Below are 21,962 nucleotides of genomic sequence, written 5' to 3' on the forward strand. Positions count from 1 at the left end.
AGACAATCTGGAAGTATTGATTTGTATCTACTCATCATTCTAGTTTGAAACAAGTTTAATAAAAAAGCTTTTTGGTCTCACCAAATGTGCCTCTACTTTCGTCTCTTTTTGTATTAGCAGTATTTTGGTGTCTAAGGACTCTGTGATTGATTTCAAGACTTGCCCTTTCCCTCCTTGTCCTCAGGCACTTCAGTTCTTGCAGAGGAAAAACTAAGAAGACATTTGCCCATATCTATGTAGTGATTTAAGGGATAAAATGGAATTAAATATACTAAGTTCCTTTCATTTCAAAACTATTATCTATCCCATTTCGAAACTATTATATATCCCATTGAGTTTCATTTTCTGTTAGTTAATTTATTTTTACCAATTATGCCTTGGTATATAGCTCATTAGAGATGAAGCAACCTGTTCTGGAAAACATTTACATCTGCATCAAAATCCCATCTACCATTTTCCCTCTTTAAAAGTTTCATTTAAATGTCTATTTGTCTTTTTAATGTTAGCATTTAATTATATCAATCATAAGGCCATAAGAGACTCCTGAATTCAAGATTAGAAGTATTTGAAGATATTACTCTATTGTTCCATGCTATATCTAGGAACACAGAGGAAAAAAATCAGAGGAAAAAAACCCTATTAGGTCTTCAAAATCTTCTCATGTGTTTCAACTTTAGAAGTGATTCCATGGATTTGAGACCTTTCAGAAATAGAGCTAATTCAGTAGTCAAGTTAGTTTCTTCTCTGACACACAGTGCTTCTGATATCTGTACTAAAATATACAGATGCATTTTCTGTCCAAAATAGACATTGATTTATTCAGGGATAGTTTAGTATGGAGAAATTAAAAAGAAAAGAAAAAAAAAAACTTTCATCAAATTTCTTATGACCCCAGCTATCTTTATCAGTCCCCAAGATTGGAGAAATGCCCCAAGAGAAAGGTTCAGAATGACCTCCAACAGACTGCACTGTGCTCAGAGTGCAGAAGCAAACTTGAAGCAAGAAATATACACAAAGATATTAACATTGCTGTGGAAAGTTGATAAAATTCTGTTTGTATTCACTTCAGAGTTGAAAGACCAGGAGCTATTTGAATACATAGGGAAAATTCTTTGAAGTAGATGAACATAAATATCATAAATCCGGCCACAATTTTTTCTCTATTTCCATAAAGGGGTACTTATTCTCACACACAACAGAATGTCACACTGAATGTAGCTGTTAACACATTTAAAACTAGCCTCAAAGATAGCAATTTAAAATATGAACTCTGGTCTTATTTATGTATACTGATCATGCAATACTCAATTTAAAAGAATTATTTGAGATACAAAAATATGGCAGAGTAGTAATAGACACATGTTTTAGAACTGTATAGACCAGGGTTGAAATTACCTGCCACTTACTGACTATGTAAGATTAGGCAAATTAGGCAAATTACTTTGTCTTCCAAAGTCTCTATTTCCTCATCCATAAAATAGAAATAGAAATAGAATATATAAGGGACATATGATAAGTGAATTCATTATATAAAGTATTTAATAAAGTGGTTGTCAAATCAAATGCCAAAGAAATAAATGGTGCATTTATTATTAGGCCGGTAGTAGTTATACTGTAGCATTTCAGCACATGCTTTGTATTTCTTGTGCAGAACTTACTTTGGGAGAGTAAATTAGATGTATGAACATTTTCAGTCGCTAAGATATCACAAATATAGTATTTCAACATTTTATTAACAATAGGTTGGAAGACGAAATGAGCTTCTAATGCAGCTTTTGGATCAGTTTAGTTAATTACAACAAGATGAATGTACTAGCAGTTTTCTTAGTTGTTATATTAACATGCAAATACATACACAGAAGGTCATACACATATAACCTTCTGCATTGGTAATGTTTTAATTATTCAATCTTTGGGAAACGATCATATAGGAATTCCAGTTCTAGGCAATCTCTGGAGTTTGGTTGGTTAATATGCAGGAGAATCAGCAGTCAGCAGTGAGGAGCAGGTAGAGCAAATCCTCTACGAGAACCATGAAGCACCTGCACCCTTTATAGAGGAACAAAAAGCAGTGGAGAGATGCCTAAGGCATACACATTGTGTGCGTTCATGCCCATGTGCTTTCTCAGTGCGGGGTCTGCCTCTTTTTCCTTCTGGTTCTTGGAATTATAGTAATACATATTTTAATCCTGCTACTTTTACCTTTTCCTTTTGGCATGATTTTCTCCATCTCATTGAGAAAAGAAGTCAATCAAGTTTCACTGAGTTTATTTCACTGAGTTTCAGTTTACTATCCATCTAACCCTGAATGTGATTTTACTTTATGTTATATTTGAAGTCAGTATTATTAAAGTACCAAAAGAGTTAGTGACATACGTTTGGATGAGATTAACAGCCACACAGCTGGAAGATTGGATTGCCAACTCATGTACACAAGCTGAGAGTCTGTATTTATTACTCTTTCGCATTGTGAGAACTTTTCAAAGAGATAGAGTCTAAAATCTGCTCTGGAGTTCAGAAGGTGATAGGAGCCTGTTTCTGGGAAACAGAAGAGGGTTGGAGATGTAACTGGGGAGTATGGCAGTGGCTTGGAATCATCAGCCATGTGCAAAACAAGGTAGGTGCTTATTTCAACCATGACCTTTGGAAATTTCTCAGTGATAGCGTAGGAGGCTTTTTTAGGAACAGCCTTGGAACAAGATGTGCTTCTTCCCACGAGTAAACTACAAAATGAGTCTTTTAAATGATTTTTAATTGCAATTTCTGAGCCCAGCGTGAAGGTGCCAGTCGAGCTGAAAAGCAATGTTGTTTATTTCACTTGTCAGGGTGAATGTATGATGAGAAAGAGTCACCAACTTACTCTGGAAACATTTTAAACATGCTGAGGAAAAAAACAAAAACTTTTCTGCTTCACAGTTTTTAAGTAAAATGTTTTCTTTGAATTGAGTTTGAGAATAACTTAGATCATCTCTAAGAAATTTCTGTCACTAACAAAGTCATTTTATAGTTTTATTTAATATACTTAGCAATAAGTAGGAAAGTTGTTTTGTAGATCAATTTTAAAAATAAAGTTATTTTTAATGAGTTTATAAATATGGGAAACAATAATTTCGCCATAATTTGTTTTGTTCTTATGCCTTTTATCGACACATTATAGTTGTAATGGTGGGATTTGTTGCGACATATTAGTGCATGCACATAATATAATAATACAATTTAATCAATCAATTTTGCCATCATTAATGTTTACCTTACTTTACATTTGCATTTTCTTTTAAAATTAAGCCAGTGACAAAAGAAAAAAAAATAACGAGTTAAAAATTAAATATATTGTGATGCACGTCTGTAATCCCAGTGGCTGGGGAGGCTGAGGCAGGAGGTTCTTAAGTTCAAAGTCAAGCTCAGCAACTTATCAAGGCCCTAACCCACTTAGTGAGACACTGTCTCAATATACAAATCAGACAAGCACCCATGAGAGTCTGATTCAGCACAGAGTGATGTGAGGAAGAGAACATGTGGTAGAATGTATTTAGGAGGATACACAGGTAACTTGAAGAGACTGGCCGAGCATCCTGTGGCCAGAACTGGCAGTGGGAGTCTGGGATTTGAGCACAGAGGATTTGAGCACAGAGGATTTGAGCACAGAGGCAGCTGGAGCAGTCTCCACCAGAGCAACCTGCAGTGTAATCTAGGTGTTGAATCTTAACCACATGCCTCTAGTCCTAGCAAGTCTCAGGTCTTCTCACAGACTCTGTGTGCTGCCTGTATCCATTAATATACCACTGGGGAGGCATAATACAGCTAAGGTGGGCACCCTTGAAAGCCCCTTACTAATCATTCACCAAACTTGCAAATACTGCCCTTGAATATCTTTCTTACTTTGATATCTTATACAACTCCTAATAGAGAGAATTATAACAGATGTGTTCCCTTGGATGCTAACAATTAAATTAACCTGCTCTCAAAATAAAAAAGGGCTGGGGAAGTGACTCAGTGGTTATGTGCCCCTGGGATTAAATCCCCAGTACCCCCAACAAAAAAGATACATGTCAACAAAGTGACACAAATGAGTTTTGACCTCTAGATTCTGAGTCTTACATAATAGTGAGACTTTAACCTGGCAACATTGCTTGTTACTCATATATGATTTGATATCAAGAATCTACCCGGGGCAAAACAAACAAAAAACAAGACAAGTGCACCAGTAGGTAATGGATATTTTGAACTAAAAGTTTCAATAAAGGATAGGTATAGTAGCTTATGAGACCAAAAATAGTGAGATGGCCTGTCAGAATGATTCAGATTCAGAACGATATATAGAATTCTTTGGCAAATGACATTTAATAACTCTTGGGATCCTTGTCAGTTAAGTCTACCTTATTTTACCTCATATTTGGATTTTTGTGAACTACCCTTCAAACAGACTAGAGAAATAAGCAACTTAACAAAATCATTCATTAAGCCTTTTCATAATGTAATCTGTCAATAGAAGACAATGTACCCTCCAATTCTTATTATGTCTATTAATTAACTGATAAAAATTAAAACACAACCTTGTATACTGTATTTCACCAGTTCTAACATGCATGTTTTTAAACATTTTCATATTTTCAAAATCAGGATGTGTTTCATAATTATAGCCAGCCCACTATTGATAATTATATCAAATATATGGAAAAATATATCAAGTTATTATCTGTCTTGATGGAGTAAGCATATTGAGTTCAACTGTCATTTACAAGTCTCCAAAATGATTGTTTTGGGTTTGGACATTTAAAGAAAAAAAGAAAAAGACATAGTGTCATCAACCAGGCATAACAGCAGGGTAGCAGAGCAGAAATCTAACATAAGTGCAACAAACATTTCTGTTTGGAAGAATAGCTTCAATTCTACATTTTTCTGCAAAACAACAAAATACATTATGCAAACTTAGGAAAATGAGCACAAGAAAGTAAATCTGTATCACTCTCTTTTTCAATAAAAATATTATAAATACCAAGTAATGCAACTGCTGACAGCCAAAAAAAGCATAAATATCTTAAAGTAGATGAAGAAAATTCCAAATAATGAGACTGTTGTGACCCATCGATGTGTCGTTTTGGACACTCTTTAAAAATCATGTGTCATATAACTTTTTCCAACATGTTTTTCTTTCATAATGTTACAGAAGATGGTAAACTTTATGGTAAATAACATGTTCATGAGTGATACACAAAGGCTACTTGCCTGTTTTACGTTAGCTGGCTTGAGTGGTTTGTATTCGTTGTTGTGCAGTATATATATATGTATGTATTTTATATGCACACATATTGTGTTGGTCAACGTTTCATCACTGTAACCAAAATACCTGACAAGAACAACTTGGAGGAGGAAATGTTTATTTGGTTCACAGTTTCAGAGCTTCAGTCCAAGGTCAACCAGTTGGTTCCATTGCTCTAGGCCTGAGGTAAGGCAGAGCCTCATGGTTGCAGGACCTGTTGGAGGAAAGCAGCTCAGCTCATGATGGCTAGGAAATAAAGAGCAAGGGGAAAGGGGGTCAGAGAAGATGAAGCCTTCCAGGGCAAACCCCAGTGACTTACCTCTTTCAGCTATACCCCCACCTGCCTGCAGTTACCACCCAATTAGTCCATTCAACTAGGATGGATGGATTAGGTTATAGCTCTGATAAACTAATAATTTCACCTCTGAACATTCCTGCACTAACAGAATCTTTTAGGGAACATCTTAGATCCAAATTATAACACAGATGCACTCATATTTTCTTTCTGAATGACCAGTGGACATTACCTGTACTCCGGAGTACATATACCATCCTTTGAAGAACATTGGTGTAATCAAAGCCCCACTAACAAGAAAATTTTATGTACTTCAGAATAAATTCCTTACTTTTTATTTCCAAAAAATTTGGCTTCCTTAAAAAATGTCATTGTTAATGTACATACCTACTTATTTTCAAGGCCAACACACCCATCTTCTGACTGTCGTGAATATCAGCTACTGACCACTCTCAACTTTGTCCCTTCCTGTAACACATCCCTTGACACACGTAAATGCTTGTCCCAAGGTTTTCAGGTGATCAATAGATGACAGAGAAATCCAAAGGTTGCTTTGCCTCAATTTTGTGCAGCAAATGGCCGCCCCAGTTCCACAGCTCCCTCTAGGACCTGGGCTAACCTTTAGTTGCTGCCACACTGTGGGTCAGCTTCTGTCTCTGCTCAGTCCTGCCTTACTCACTTCCTTCCAGGTTGTATTTCTCAAGAGCACTTCCCTAAACCTTCTGCATACAACTCCTATCTGAATCTGACTTCAGGAAACCCAACCTAAGACACTACATTGTCTTCTAGTTTCAGTGTGGAAAGAATGCTATTCATGGAAATTTGAATGATGATTCATCTCTAAATGCTTAAAAACAAATTTCACTTCTAATTACAAGCATGGTCTTTTGTATTAAAGTTAGAGAATTAAAAAGTAGCATTAGTAAGGGAGACTGATCTGTAGTTTAAAAAGTAATGATCTGACACATGAAACACAGTGTAAGAGTTCAATTTCTGCCATGGAACAAGAGATAGTGGGTCTTCTTATGGTGATTTAATTTTCCTCTCGTAGTGCCGCTCTCCCATCTGCTTGGGTGTTATCGTGACCTGTATCCTGGGGACAGGAGAATAAGAAAGCAAGCAGGGAGAGGAAGATATCCATTTCCCAAAAGCCTTGGCCTAAAAGTTGCAAAGGTCACTTTAGTTCATAGTGGCCTGAACTCGGTTACCCACATAGGAGATCAGAAAAGGTAGTCTAGGTTAGGGTCCAGAAAGAATAGGAAATGGAGTTTGGTAAATTGCCAGCAGCCTTTACTGTCGATCTCTAAATTTTGCAGAATGCAAATGAATGGCCTCTCAAGGAAGGTGATTAAGTAAATGTGTATTTACTTAACTTTGCTCAATCACATTGAAATGAACATAAATGAACCAAGTTCAGGAAAGAATGAGATTTTGAATTGAAAATAAGGACCCTCATACTGGTGTCATGTAGCTGGAAACCACACAGTTTTGAAAATGTTGGAGAAAGGACTCCACAATACACTACACATCTTCCTAATGTAAGAACACAGTGAAAATAAATTCCACAGTTCCCAATAACAACTCCTGCTTTGAAGGGATGAAAGCTAGGAATTTCTTTGAATCTTCTAGGAAACTAACTGTGCTTGGAGTCCAAATAAATTTCCAAAAGCAATTTTGAAATTGACAAAAATGACTCTTCATTTAGAATGATACCCTAGCTAGTAAAATAATAAAAATGAAATATAGTTAAGAATTTTTTCTTTCAGATAAATACGCTACCATATAATTAAAACACTGCAGTACTGTTACAATAACTGACAGACAAATCAGCACCAAAAAGAGTGACTCAAACATAGGTACCTGAGAAATATCTCTTTGTGAATGAATAGATTAAGTGATGAATAATAAAAGCCAGAAACTGATAAAATTATAAATATTTATTTTATCATGAATATGGCATTTCAAATATGTGAGGAAAAGATGTGTTGCTTAGTAAATATTGAGGATAGAAAATATTAGTTATCTGGAAAAAAATAAAGACTCTTGTATTAGAAGCAAACAACTCCAATACATGTAATTTGTGACTGTTTTAGTTTTACCCAACAAAATCACAAATTATTGAAAAGAACCAGAAAGATTTTATTATTTATCTTTACCAGCTCACATTACAAGAAAACAGAGGTCAACTTCATCAAATGGCTAAACAGTTAATTGGAGAGCCATCATAAGGATTTAATTCAATGCTTGTTCTCTATATGTTAAGCATTTTCTAGCAGAGTTGAATACATATAGGTATTTGATACAGCTCAGATTTAATTCTTTTATGTTCTCATGTGCAGAGAGATAAATAAAGAATGGAATCAGAAGGTAATTAGGCTTGCAATCTTGAAAGCGTAGATAGTTCCTATTTTCAAAAAAATCCTTAATAACAGAAATTCTACAACATTTTTTACCAGAGTGAGAAAGTCCTGGAATTTTACAATATATTGGTTTCCTTTCCAAACATCTAAAATCTAATCTCATTTGCTGTAGTTTAGGCCTATCCCCCATGTTCTTCTTAGAGCAATTCAAGACAAATTCTATAAAGATGATTTTCCTAGGGTTTTATTTTAATGGGAATTTAGAGTTGGCAAAAGTGCGCATTTTCAAATAACATTATATTAGTTTGACTCTTTCCCCCCCAAAAAAGTTTCAAATATAAGAGATGACACTGTCAAAGGAATTAACCCTATTCAAGTATCATATTGCTCTTATGTTTAAATCATTCTCTGAATAGTTGGCATAGCTCTGAAACAAGTACTTGTTTCTGGGGTTTAGGAGTATAGATGTGTGGAGTGCCCTATTCCACTCCTCTTCCCTAGCTGGTGCACTCCTGTCCCAGCTGCTGAGAGTTCTGGTTACTAACAGCTCAAATTCACCTATCTCCTGAGAATTACTACTTGACCTGGAATTGATTGGAAAATGACACCTTTTTTGCACAGGCTATTCTACAGCTAATGACTGACCAGTGGTTGGCTCCTTGTGCAGTGGGGCATTGCATTGATATCCATGCTTCAATGGTCACCCCAGACCAGGTTGACTGCGGCTTCTGCTGGGCCTTTGTCCAGGTACCTGTATCCTTCACCCATTGCATGTTGTACTTGAGTCCTCCATTGGATACAAGGGGATGCAACCCAGAGAAACATGTCCCCCAGAGAGAAACTGTTTTATTTTGAACCATAAAAAAGAGGGGGGGAAAAAGAAACCCGTTAATTGAATATATGATGTCCCTCTTTTAATATCCTGTTATCATATGTCCTAGTTTATTTAATCCTTAACTGCTTCCTGAATTTCTTCTCTTATTTCTCCTAGCATGTGATGTATGGAAATAGACAATCTGCTACCCATCTATTTCTTCAAACTACTTACCTATTGGTTTTGGCTCTAGTTATCTTTTCTTTTTACCATCAATTTATCATAGAGATGTGAGTTATAGCCAAAGCATGGCTTTATGACCCACTTCACTGGGTAGCAAGTGGAGAGACAATCATAGCACATGGCAAGTAAACCAAGAAGTAGGTCTCTGTAGTCTCTGGGAACAGGAGTACTGTATTACAGGGACCATATGAAAGAAAGCATTGAGGCTGTCCATCATTCACTCCTCCGATCATACACTCACCAAATATGTGTCAAGGATCTGCTATGTGCCATGCACTGGACTAGACTTGGAAATGCAATGTGTCTGGACCTAATAGGAGTACACTTTGCCCTCAAAGAACTTAAATCCTTTTGGAAAATGAAAGAGAACATTTATCTAGTAATTTCAATAAATGTTAACAGGATTATAATGGTAACAGTAGAAAGTTCTCAGTGGCTCCATCTAACTCAACATTGAATGCATAGCTTCCCAGGGGAAGAAATACCCAAATGGAGATGTGAAGTTTGGGTCACAGATAGACAGAGAATGTGAGAAGTGGAAAGAGAACTTCAGACAGATAAAAGTTCATATACGAAGTTCCAGAAACATAAGATGTCTAGAATACTTGAGAACATGAAGTTCAGTGTGACCAGACTAGGAAAAGGAAAGTGAGAATAAAATAAATTATGCTCAGTACATATATGAATATACCCCAGTGAATTTCACCTTTATGTATCTATAAAGCACCAATTTAAAGAACTGTAAACAAATAGAAGGAAGACCAGTTGAGTAGAGAAAAGGGAATGGGGGAAGAAGGAGAGGAGGGAAAGAGAATGTACTGGGGATTAAAGTAGAGTAAATTATATTCCATGCATGTATGATTGTGACAAAATGAACCCCAATATTATCTATAACTATAATGTACTAATTATATAATTTAAAATGAGATGGAGACTAGAAAGGAAAAGAGGGGACCAGGGGCCTTTTGCCATTTATAACTGTGAGAATAAGAGCCTTCTTCCCTACCTTGTCTTGAATCAGGCCAGCAAGAACTCTTCTTTGTTCATGATTATATGGCTTTCAGGAAACAAGTTCACTAGAAGGTTTGTATTCATATTTTGGTCAGTGGCAAAGCAGGAGATATGAAGTTAGCAGCATTTGGGGAAGCTGTGCAGATATAACCATTCCTGTGGTATCTCAACCCAGCCATCCTTGGCAAATATGCCGCCACAGTATTGCAGCATCCTGCTAATAACTCACATGGATGGGGGTCCCTTGGCATGTGCAGACGTTCATTTGCTTTTCCTGAACTAGTCCATACTTTTCTTTTAGTGCTAAAAACTACAGGTTGATTCCACTGACATTTCCTAACAGATTGGTCAGATAAGATTATCACAATCATTTAGAGAGAAGGGGAAGTGAGACTAAATACCTTTAAAACTAAGTGACCTTTATGATGACCTTTATAAATAAGTAGATTAAGAACAGGCTGGATTTTAGACATCACAGGTCTCTAGAGTCTGTGCCCAAAGCTCATTCAATAGCACTGTGTCCTTTACATGTCTTTCTCTAGCCCCTCCATGGCTTCGGGTCTTCACAAAGTGGAGGACTGCACTACGACTAAAACTCTGTTTAACATTATCAGCATGGCATGTACCTTTATACCCTGTTAGAGGAGAATGCTTAACGAATGTATGCTTTTTTGTTTTGTTTTGTTTTTTAACAGGGGACTGCATCCAGGGGTGCTTCAGGGGTGCTTAACCACTGAGCTACATCCCCAGCTCTTTGTATTTTTTATTTAGAGACAGGGCCTTGCTAAGTTACAGGCTGGCTTTGAAATCCTAATCCTCCTGCCTCAGCCTCTCAAGCCACAGGGATTATAGGCATGTGCCACCACACCCAACTCTACATGGTCCTTTCTTGAGAAATTTTTAAAATTGGAGATCCTTTCATGATTTTGAATGCTCAATTTTGAAATTTTCATTTTTTTAGTCATTAGCAATATACAAATGGCACAAAGAAATAACTGGATCATTTCAAATATGGAGATTACTGTACAAAGAAAACTTATGATGTTTGTCATCTGGGTTATGTAAATGATGACCATGTGTCTATTATTAGCACAACTGAATTATCAATCAATATGCTAAAAATGCAAGAGGAGGGGAAATCAATCCAGTTAAGTTCTGCATGTTCTGGCAAACATGCTGTTTTCTAGGAGACCAAATAATCAGGAATTATCTTTCTTTGTATTGTTTTATTCATATTCTGTAGGAAATTAAAGATGTTATTTGGGAAAGCATTTAAAGGCCTCAGATTTTATACATATTGCCTAGTTTATTTCAGAGCATGATCTATTTAGACACATGGATATTTTGAATCTACTTCCTTTGTAGTAATAAAAAGTCAATTACTTTGTGCAAGTCCACCACGGAATGTTGATGTTCTCTGTAATAGCATGGCTTTTTCTGAATGCAGAAAAAAATAGTAGAGGCGTGAACCAACATGTTATCAGGGGCATTCTTTTCAGTAGCCCATAGAGGACACATGAAATTAAAAAGCTTCCTCCCAAGTCCTCCATCATCCGATACCAATACCCACTTTAACTCCTCATGGTCCCCATCCTTTCCTATAGTTCCACAATCCACTATTCCTGTGACTAAGTCAAACTTAGCTTCTAGATATATGACCACTGTTTTTTGAGTTATTGTCTCTCCCCCTGACAATACTTTTACTTTCTATTTTATGTACTGCTTGGAAATTTTGTGAGTATTGAGTTTTAGAATGAGAAAAATGAAAATATATTTTCATTTTGTGAAAATGAGATATTTGTGGCTGAACTTTTAATAACCAAATTACAGAAAAGATCAGTGGGAAAAGTCATGGGAAAAACTACTTCCTTATTCTGTTCCACCCCAATCTATGTATCTCTGGAGAGTGACAGAAAGGAGTAGGTATTTTTGACAGAGGAAATTTAATGTTGGGGTTTGGTTACATGATAGAGGAATTCAGAAGCCAAATATGAGCAATTAAGATAGAATGGTGATTAAAAATGGCAAAAAAGTCACATCCATTCTGCAGCTGAAGATAAAAGGGAGGAGTTGGTATTATCTGAGCCTAGAAACTGGAATAGTCCAGGATGTATTGGTCATTCAATCCCAGTCTGTTTCTTGATACTTGGGTTCAGAAATATTGTTTTGGTGAGATTGCTAAATATCTCACCAAATCATGGCAAGTATAGGTCTAGTCTGCAAACAAACTACATGTGGGGTAGTAAGAAATGCCCAGATATGAGTGAAGATTCAGAGTCCATAGCAGCTGCACCAAGACTTCCAAATAGAAAAAGACGTGTTTTTCCACCCTTAAACTCCAGTGATTTTTCACATGTCAAAGTCAATTTTAATCCAGATGTCACTGAAGTCTTCAAAATTCATCTTTGAGGGGTCAAGATGTATATTATGTAAAAGAACATGGAAAGAGTGAATATCTTAGGTCTTATGTCTGATAATGTAGAAACGAAGCCTGGTATGAGGACCCTTGTTGATGAGTTCTCTTAAAGGAGAGTGAGAGAATAGGGCAAAGCAAGGAAAACCTGAGCAAGAATATAGTCATAACTGGGTGCTAACTTTTCTGTGATTCCCTACAAAAGGGTTGGAACACAGTCCCACCTCAAGGCAGGGGCTATACCTTCACCCCTGTCCATCTGTCATTGGCTGAGATTTGTGCAAGAGTTATAGCAGCTCCCATTTGACTAACAGGAATGTCCAAGGAAGGGGCAAGTTGGGAGTCACCAGGCAACACTCACAGTAAGAGGCACATGCTTGCACTGCCCAGAGAGGGGATCTGGACAGGATTTTCAAAGCATCCAGAGAAGAGCTGGGGCAAACTGTCAAATAACTGGCAGCATCGGGACTGAAATCACAATAGTATAAAATCAAGGGAGATATAAAAACTTTGAGAATACATGAGGTGAGAGGAGTTTGGATAGCATTAAAATATTAGTAGTAAAATACATTAGAAAGGAAAGAGATTTCATTGAAAAGTCATTACTTACAGTAAAGAAAACATAATGATTTATTGAAAAAAGTTTTTCATGTTCTTCTTTTCTGCAAAGAAATTCTTTGCTGCCAAATTGTTTTACTTCTGAGTTTGCCTCTATCCAGCCAAAAATATAAATATCATCATAGATATCATTGCTCATGAGACCTGTAAGTAATTTTAAAGTCATAAATCTTAGTGTATTTGTTTCCCATATTGCTGATATATAGTAACTTGTGATTAAAAACAACACAAATTTATTATTTTGCAATTGAGGTCAAGGTCTGACACAGGTCATACTGGGCTGATGTCATGAAGTCTGGTTCTTTTGAAGGCTACATGGAAAAATTCATTTCCTCACTTAACCCAGCTCCTAGAGATCACATGCATTGGGTGATGGCCTCTTTCCTCCTTCAGTTAATAGCATAACATCTTTCTGATCTTTTATCTATTGTCAATCTTTTTCTCACACATACCACAGTTGGAAAAGGTGCTCTCTTAAGGACCCACAAGATGACACTGGGTTTACCTAGATAATCTAGGGCAATTCCCCTATTGGAGGTTGGCTGACTAGCAACCTCAATTACATCTTTAGTCGCAATTCCCTTTCACCCTGTTCACAAGTTTTGTTGGTGTCCTTGGGACTGGGGGCCCTTATTTAGCTTACTACTCAGAGGTAGTAGTGTCCAGCTATAACTGATATTCTCCAGATATTCAGACATAACTGAATTTAAAACAAACTTACTGGGTTTTTTTCAATTGCTTTCCCAACTGAAAATTTATTAAACATTCTAAAAATCTCAGAAAAGTGTCTAATGTTTGTAACCACTAACTTTTAAATTACAATCTCTCTGCTGCTACTCTTTACAAGAAGTGTGAATCAAATGTGCTTCTAAAAATTTCTGGATGTAAAATATGACGTGAACACTTTTTTCTTTCACATTACTTTCTCATTTATTTTGTAGCACATGCTTTAGGTGGGTATTATTTTTATTCTTAACATTCAGATAGAGAACTTGTGTTACGTTTTTAATTAATTTACCCAATAATTTATATTTTGGGAATTCTAATCTTTTTTTTTTACTAATTCTTGACTTTCCCTCCATTCTCCTTGTAACCTCTGTGATGCCATCAATAAGGCTATTTTGTTCAAGTTCTGTTTTGTTCCACTAGAAGATAAAGAATGAGGCTTTCATGCTGTTATTGTTACACCTTGTGTTTGCTGCTGTTCCCACCAGCACCTGGAACAAGCTCAGTTGCCTTTTTCTTTGCTACAACCTGATACTCAAAGATGGCAAACAAGCAAAAAGACTGAAGATGCTATTTGGTTGAAGAAATCAAGTAAGTAAAGATGCTTTCTCTGCACTGAAGATGAGCCAGGGAAACTGCTTTGTGGCACTGTCACTCATGAAACAAGAAGGGGAAGCCAATGGTCCACAGTTCAGCCTGACACGAGGACCCCTATTTTAACACCTAAACCAGAACCTGTTGAAGGTGTAAATGTAGGTATAGGAACATGCTCACATGTATGTGACTAGTGAAAGGTTTGTGGACTGAGAAACACTTTAAACAATTTTTATAAGATAAATGATTATGACCTAAATCTATCTATTCCATTATGGTGAACTATTTCCTAATCACTATTTCCTAAGGAGTCCTTAATAAGTATATCATTTAAAACTTGATAAGTCCTACTAGCCATTAGTTCACAAATATTTAACAAAGGCCTGGCATGAGAAGGAAGCAACTCAGTCCGTTCTCACTTTAATATGATTTCTAAGGAATGTCTCCCTTCTGTTACTCCAGGTTCTTGAGAAAATCAGAAGCCATGAAAGATACAGATATAGACTGATGTAACTATATATAGAAATTAAATGTACAGATCTGAGAGATGGAATTTACTAGGGAAAATGGTGCACATGATTATAGAGGTAGAGAAATCCCATGATAGGCTGTCTGAAAGCTGGAGACCCAGGGAAACTAGTAGTATGGTTTATTTAGTCCAAATTGGAAAGCCCTGGAACCAGCTAGATCAAAGGCATAGTAATCAGAGACCTGGGGAGCTGGTGGGCCAGTGCAAGTTCTGGAAATCAAGGCTGGACAACCTGAGGTTCTGAGGTTCCAGGGCAGGAGGAGAAGGAGTTTCCAATTCCAGAAGAGAGAAAATTCACCTTTCCTTTGCTTTGTTTTTCTAATCAGGTCCTCGGCAATTTGATGGAGCCTGTCTACAGGGTAAGGGAAATTCTTCCTTCCTAGTCCACTGATTCAAATGCTAAACACTTTCATGGACATACCCAGAAATAATGCTTTATTAAGCTTTACCAGCTATGTGGGTATCCCTTAATCCAGACAAGTTGACTCCTAAAATTAACAATCACATACGGCAATGAATTTTAGCAATGGCACCACCCCCCCAACACACATACAGGGAAACGAGAAAACTAGTCAGTTCTCCTCACTGGCTCCGAAATTCCTTTAAGTGTGAGATCATTAAAAAAAAAAAAAAAAAAAGTAAGCAATATTTTCACCGACTCAGCAAGAACATTTGCCAAGTTGATGACAATGACTGATACATTACAATTAGAACTTGCTCTGGGAACCTCATGCCTTTCTAGTCATCAGCCAAGGTATCACATCTCAGTCCACCCATTTGAGGATCCCTGAGTGTTATGGCTTGGATATGAGGTGTCCCCCAAAAGCTCATGTGTGAGATAATGTAAGAAGGTTCAGGAGAGAAATGATTGGGTTTTGGGAGTCTTAATCTAATTAGTGAATTAATGCCCTGATAGGGATTAACTCAGTGATAACCAGAGTCAGGTAGGGTGTGGCTGGAGGAGGTGGGGATTGGGGGGGTGGCTTTGGGATGTATATATAAATATATATTCATATCAGGCGAGTAAACTCTCTCTGCTTCCTGATGATGCAAGTTGTTTCCCTCTGTAACACTCTTCCACCATGATATTCTGCCTCACCTGGAGCCCAGAGGAATGGAACTGGCCTTCTATGGACTAAGACCTCTGAAACCAAGAGCTCTCAAATAAACTTTTCCTCTTCTATAATTTGCTGGTCAGATAATTTAGTCACAGCAACAATATAGCTGACTAAAACAGTGGGAAAAAGGGAAAAATGATGGGAGCTATCTATAATATGATCTATTCTTCTAAGGGCTTTAAACTAACAATTTGATGACTCATATTCTAATGGTAGGAGGCTCCTATTCCCTTTCTGATCTCACCTGCTACTGCTACTGCCTTATCCATGGCTCTCCAACCAGACTGGCTTCCTTGCTGTCTTTAAACAAGCTCCATCTCAGACTCTGAGCACTTCCTGTTCTGTTTTCCTGAAGTTCTGTCTCCCAAGATACCCACCCATGTCACTCCCTCTCCTTTTCCAGAACATTACTTAGATGCCCCCTCATGAGAAAGGTCCTTTCTGCCTGCCCTTCATAAAATTTCAATGCCACCTTTCATCTTAAATTCTGCATCCTTTTCTTGCTTTTTGTTTTCTTTCTAATATTTAGTATCTGAATTATTTGTCTTGCCCTGCTAGAATGTGAGATCTTGAAATCGTGAATGTTGTCTGATGATCCAGTGTTGTATTCCAGTGTGTAGAACACTCCCGGGCACTCCATAAATGTTTGTTAAAGGATTTCAATGATATCTAACCTAATTTCAGAATTCCAGTGGGCTTTAGTAGCACTAGACAGTGAATTCTTAAGACTAGGATCTGGGGTAGAATCTGAATCTCTCTCCACTTCCTTTCCTCTTGTACATGTGTGTTTTGGTTTGTTTTGCTTTTACTTTGTGACTCCATAGTATCTGGCAGAAGTAGTCATCTAAATGTTTGCTAAATTTAAAATTAGTTTAAAACTCTGGAAGGCATGAGAAAAATTAGAGGTAACTTTGGAGGAATCTATTATCATAAAGCAGCTCTGAGTCTGGGGCCTTTTTGTTTTTTATGTACTAATTTGTAAAATGAGATGCCTTATTTTTTATTACAGTGATTTTGCAGGGAGGAGATAATTGGGAAGAGGGTTAAGTTTTTCCTAATAAGAGAGAATTAACTACACTTTCTTGCATTTCAAATAGCTTCACTCTACTCAAAATAGAGAAAAATATGCCAAAAGGGAACCATAAATACTAAGAAAATACTATTTTTCTTCAGGAAGAAGCAAAGTACATGGGGGGACATTCTGGCCAAATGGTCAGTAGTTTAATTCAGCCAAAATCTTGATGATTTAAGCAGAAAAGATAGAGATGTTTTTAAAAATCATGCCCCAGAATAGCAAGCTTAAAGGTTGCTTGAGTTTCATTATAGCGGTTCACTGACCTTTCTGACTGCCTAAGGAAGGCTGTTGCCTGTTGGTTACCCTTCACATGGAAACAGCACTTGAAGCAGCACTTTGCATTCTCTCTCTGGTACGCTAGTTAAAGGTTTGTCAAATGTTGAACTGTCTTGCCCAATTTTGATCATATTCTACTTTTTACATTTTTTTCCACATTTCCTGTATACCAACATGATCTTATACATCAAAAATAAAAAAGCAAAAAAAAAAAAAATGTGGAAATTTCTTCAAAGAATTGTATGTAAGACAATAGTACTTGGGGGAAATGGTGGAATTTTTTTCTTATTTTTCTTCTTGATTTATCTCTTTTATTCTGGACACTGCAATCACACACATAAATCTAATCCATTGTTGTCATCTATTAGCAAGGAGAATATAAATTTTCCAGCTTCTTGAATGTATGGTTCAATGTGTGACCATATTGGACTTTTTCCTTGGGCATTTTCATCTGGTGCTTCTCTAAGATCTTTGAATTTCGAATTCTTACCTATTTTTTAATTTGTGGATTTCCACTGCTCAAATCAAATTTCATCTCCCTTGCCTGATTGAAGTATTAAGTAGTTGAGTAGCAAATCTGTAAAGACAAGGAACACCAGATTTTGAAAACCCAAATAGGTGAGGTTTACTAAGTCAGCTTTCCCTCCAGAAAATGACCCAACACAAAATAATGATGTAATGTTCTCAGTAAGGAAGCTTTGAAAGAAGCTGCATTAGCTTTCTGATTTTATCCAAATTTTCAGACTCAATGGCCAAGAATAATGCCCACGTTTTCTCAGAGAATTTGTGTCACAATTAGGAAAAGCAATTAAAGTGAATTTGGTAGAATTCAATCACAGGTACTAGAACATACAAACATAGGCAAAGCACCTTGATTCTCACTGATGAAAGAATTTGTGGAGATGGACTGGCTAATTTTTTGTGTGTGCATTTCCGTAATATTAAAGTGGGTAAAAGAGACAAACATGATCTCAACCAGACAATCCAGGTTAATTTCAACAGTGCTGTCATGTTGATAGAATGCACTCTTGATATGATGTGAAGGGCATGAAAGTTCACCTTCCTGGTCCTTCTTCCACTAACCTGTAACCCCTGTCTTACGTTAGAAAAACATAAGACGACCTCTAACTGCAACATTCAATGACATGCCTAAGCAATGTTCCTCAAACCAAGAGAAGCCCACGGAGACCAGATGACTAATAGTAATGTGGACTCCTGGATGGGATCCTTGGACAGAGAAAGGACATTAGGTGAAAACTAAGGCTTTCCAATGAAGAATGGACTTCACCATGAGAACAACAATAGTGCATCAATGATAATGAATAGTTATGACAATTGTAAAACACTATCACAAAATGCTAATCATGAGGGAGACTGGGTGTGGAGTACCTTGTTATGCTCTGTACTGTATTTGAAACTTTTCTATAAATCTAAAATTATGATTAAAATATAAAAATCCATCAAGTGTATTCATAAATTTTTTTTTTACAACATGCACTAATGAATAGTAAATAAAATTAAAATGGCAAAAATTGCTTTCTCAACTCACCCCTCCTGTCTTGTTCTTTTTTTCATGGTTTATGAGGTGAGTGGTTTGCTCCCCCATGCACTGCTCCCATGATGCCCCATCCTCATCAGTGGCCCCAAGTCCTGGATCCATCTGATTGTAGACTAAAAGCTGAAAATAAACTTTTAAACTGTAGGCCAAAATAGCCTTTTTTCTTTTTATAAGTCAAATGCTTCAGATAGTTCATCATATTAATGGAAAGCTATCTAAAACATCTGCCAAATAAGTTATTACTTTAAGGAATTTTAACTTGCAATTCTAGAATGCCCAATGGATTCTTTTTTGTATATTTCAATTTTATGTTGACATTTTCTGTCTTTTTCATCTTTTTGTCCTTATTTTCCTGATACATAATAACATAGTTGTTTTAAAGTTCTTGGGGACTAATGCCAATGTCTTAGACATATATTTGCTTCCTTTCCTCTTTGTTATCAATCATGTTGTTCTTTCTTTTTACATGTATGGTAATTTTAATTAGTTTATTTTGTATGTTGCATATAAAGTAACCATTGAAAATGAGTCGTTTTACTTGAAAATAACAATCCCACTAAAGATCTAGACAAATACATCTTGTGTTTTCTTTGACACATTGTGAAAGTTTTATCACCTTCTCAAGAAGGAAAAATGGGAAAAGAAAGGGAAGGAGAAAACCAAGAATCAGGGAGAAAAAGGAAAAGTTGAGGGGAACTCTGGGGGCTGTGGGGAGAGAGAATAAAATAAAATATCTGAAAACCACATCACTGAATGGTGCCCAAATGATTTTCATCTATAACTGTGCCAACTTCCTCACAAGTGGTAAAATTGTTCCTTAGAGAAAAGTTAAGACATTTAAATGTGTATTCATTAAATATAAAATTTTAAATTTCTATTTCATATTGTTCTACTTTTGTAGCACACAGCAAGGTAAATATTAGGCCAATTTTGTCAGGTATATGAATTAAAATTGTATCTTGACTCAATTTTGAACATTAATCAAATTTTAGCATTTGGTATCTAATCTCACATTTAATCCAAAAATAGTGTTAACACTCTGAAAGTAACTTCTTCTTGATGAGATAGTGGCCTTCTCAGATATAAATTATATTTAACCCTTTGGCAATCAGTTTTTCAAAATAACCAGGTAGAAATAAACAATATGTCCAAAGGTATATTTTGAAGTTGCACATTCTAGTCCATGGAGTCATATTTTGGGCTTGTGTGTCCTGAGTCCTAATATGTGCATTTGGAAAGATTTTCCCTATGTTCTTGCTAGCACCTACACATTTTTGAAGAGAAGAGTTTTTCATTATCTACTTCCTATGTTGCCTGAAATGAAAAACTGCTACCTTAACATAATAAGATCCAAGTTGACAGGAAATTTCAGTGTCTATTAATTACCAACTATGGACTCTAATCTGCTGTTATTTTCCTTCGTAGGGTTTACGTTTAAATGACAACTCTTTTCATACCACACTGTGCATGTGGTAGAAGAGAATTGACAAGATCACTTCATTTTGTCTGAAGTGGATGAATGAGGGAGATCCAGATCTCCATGGGAAAGCATCATGAGTAAACCTTCAGAACGAAGTAGTCTGGTTAAATCAAGTCCTAAGGTGTATGGATGAAATGCTGAGCAATGAAAGAAAGTAGCACAATCAGCCATACCACATAGCTTCATTGTGGAAAGGACAGCTTTCTGAAATCTTTTCCTTTATTCATGCATGTTCACACAGCTCAAAATTCACAACTAAGAAAGTTAGATAAAGGAAAACTTGAAGGGGTTAAGGCAGCAGTAAAAAGACTATTCAGCACATACTGTGCAAACTGTGAATTCCTTTATGCTATTTTGTGATTGAGACAATGAGATGTAAACTTTCTTAATGAACCCAACGCATATTTAGACAAAAAATAATTAAACTGTTGGTGTATGCTGCGGCTATAGAGCTCTTTGTTGACTCAGTAGTCTAAGATGAAAAATTCTGTACCATTGTTATGCTAGACGTAAGGAAAAGGAATAAATACACTGATACAGTAATAGTACCCACTGGTATAGTATTTCTAGTAATTCCAGGTCAATGTTTCTATAGTTATGATTGCAGTGAATTGTATCATGTCCCCCTCAAAAGATACAGTCTTACTCCTAGTTCTTGTCAGTGTGACTTTATGTTGAAATAGGCTATTTGCAGATGTAATCAAGTTAAGATGAGATCATTAAGGTGGGTCTTAATCCAACATGACTCACATCTTTATAAGAGAAGAGGTACAGATAGACATGCAGGAAGAATACCATGTGATGAGAGAGGCAGAGATTGGAGTGATGTGTCCACAAGCAAGAAATGCAAACATTCTGGCAACACCAGAAGCTAAAAGAAAGGCAAACGATGAATTCTCCCCTAAGGCACATAGGCAGAGCACATCCATGCCAAAACTGATTTCAGCATTCAAGCCTTCAGAACTGTGGGAAAATATATTTCTGTTGTTTTAAGTCTTTTGGTTTGTGTACCTTGTTAGACACATTAGGCAATGTGGAAACCAGACTAATGAACTCAAATCCAAAATAGAACACAAAGAAAATATAATATAATAATAAAAAGCATGAATGAGGTAGAAGAGGAAGAGAAAGAGGAGGAAGAGGGAGGAGGGAGTAACAGTGATCTGTGTTATGAGGTCAAGTGAACAAATATATGTGCAAATGGGCTCATGAAAGAGCAAAGAGGGAGGGATAGATCCTTAATCCTATCAAGGACTTCAGTTCTGGGTCAGTGTTGATGGCATAGTTTATGTTTTCTTATGGGCTGTATTTTCCTGCTTCATTTTGTAGTTCATATTGTTTTGATTGGATGGTAGACACTGTGGATTTTACTGTTAGGTAAAAATGTCCTTTTGTTTTCTCTAAGCATGCTTGAACTTTTTTTTTTTTTGGTCATAATTAAATTACTTGAAAATTACTTAGCTGTGCTATGTTTTGCTTTTAAAATTAAGGTTTTTTTAAGTGGGACCAGAATAGGGTTTAGTCTAAGAATCATCATTTGCCAGTCCTAAGCAGGAAACTGCTGTGTAATTTATTCAATGCTTAGTGAATCT

The 21,962-nt window shown here is 36.4% G+C and overlaps 1 long non-coding RNA gene across 1 annotated transcript; it reads left to right on the forward strand.

The window, feature by feature from the left end:
- The first annotated feature begins 1,905 nt into the window (after positions 1–1,905).
- On the forward strand, positions 1,906–18,971 carry LOC306643660. Its single transcript, XR_013759023.1, has 4 exons — positions 1,906–2,617; positions 14,164–14,331; positions 15,190–15,222; positions 18,439–18,971. It is a non-coding gene; the product is annotated as an uncharacterized lncRNA (long non-coding RNA).
- Positions 18,972–21,962: the final 2,991 nt, after the last annotated feature.

Source organism: Sciurus vulgaris (assembly GCF_902686455.1).
Source record: "Sciurus vulgaris genome assembly, chromosome: 14".
NCBI classification, from domain to species: Eukaryota; Metazoa; Chordata; class Mammalia; order Rodentia; family Sciuridae; genus Sciurus; species Sciurus vulgaris.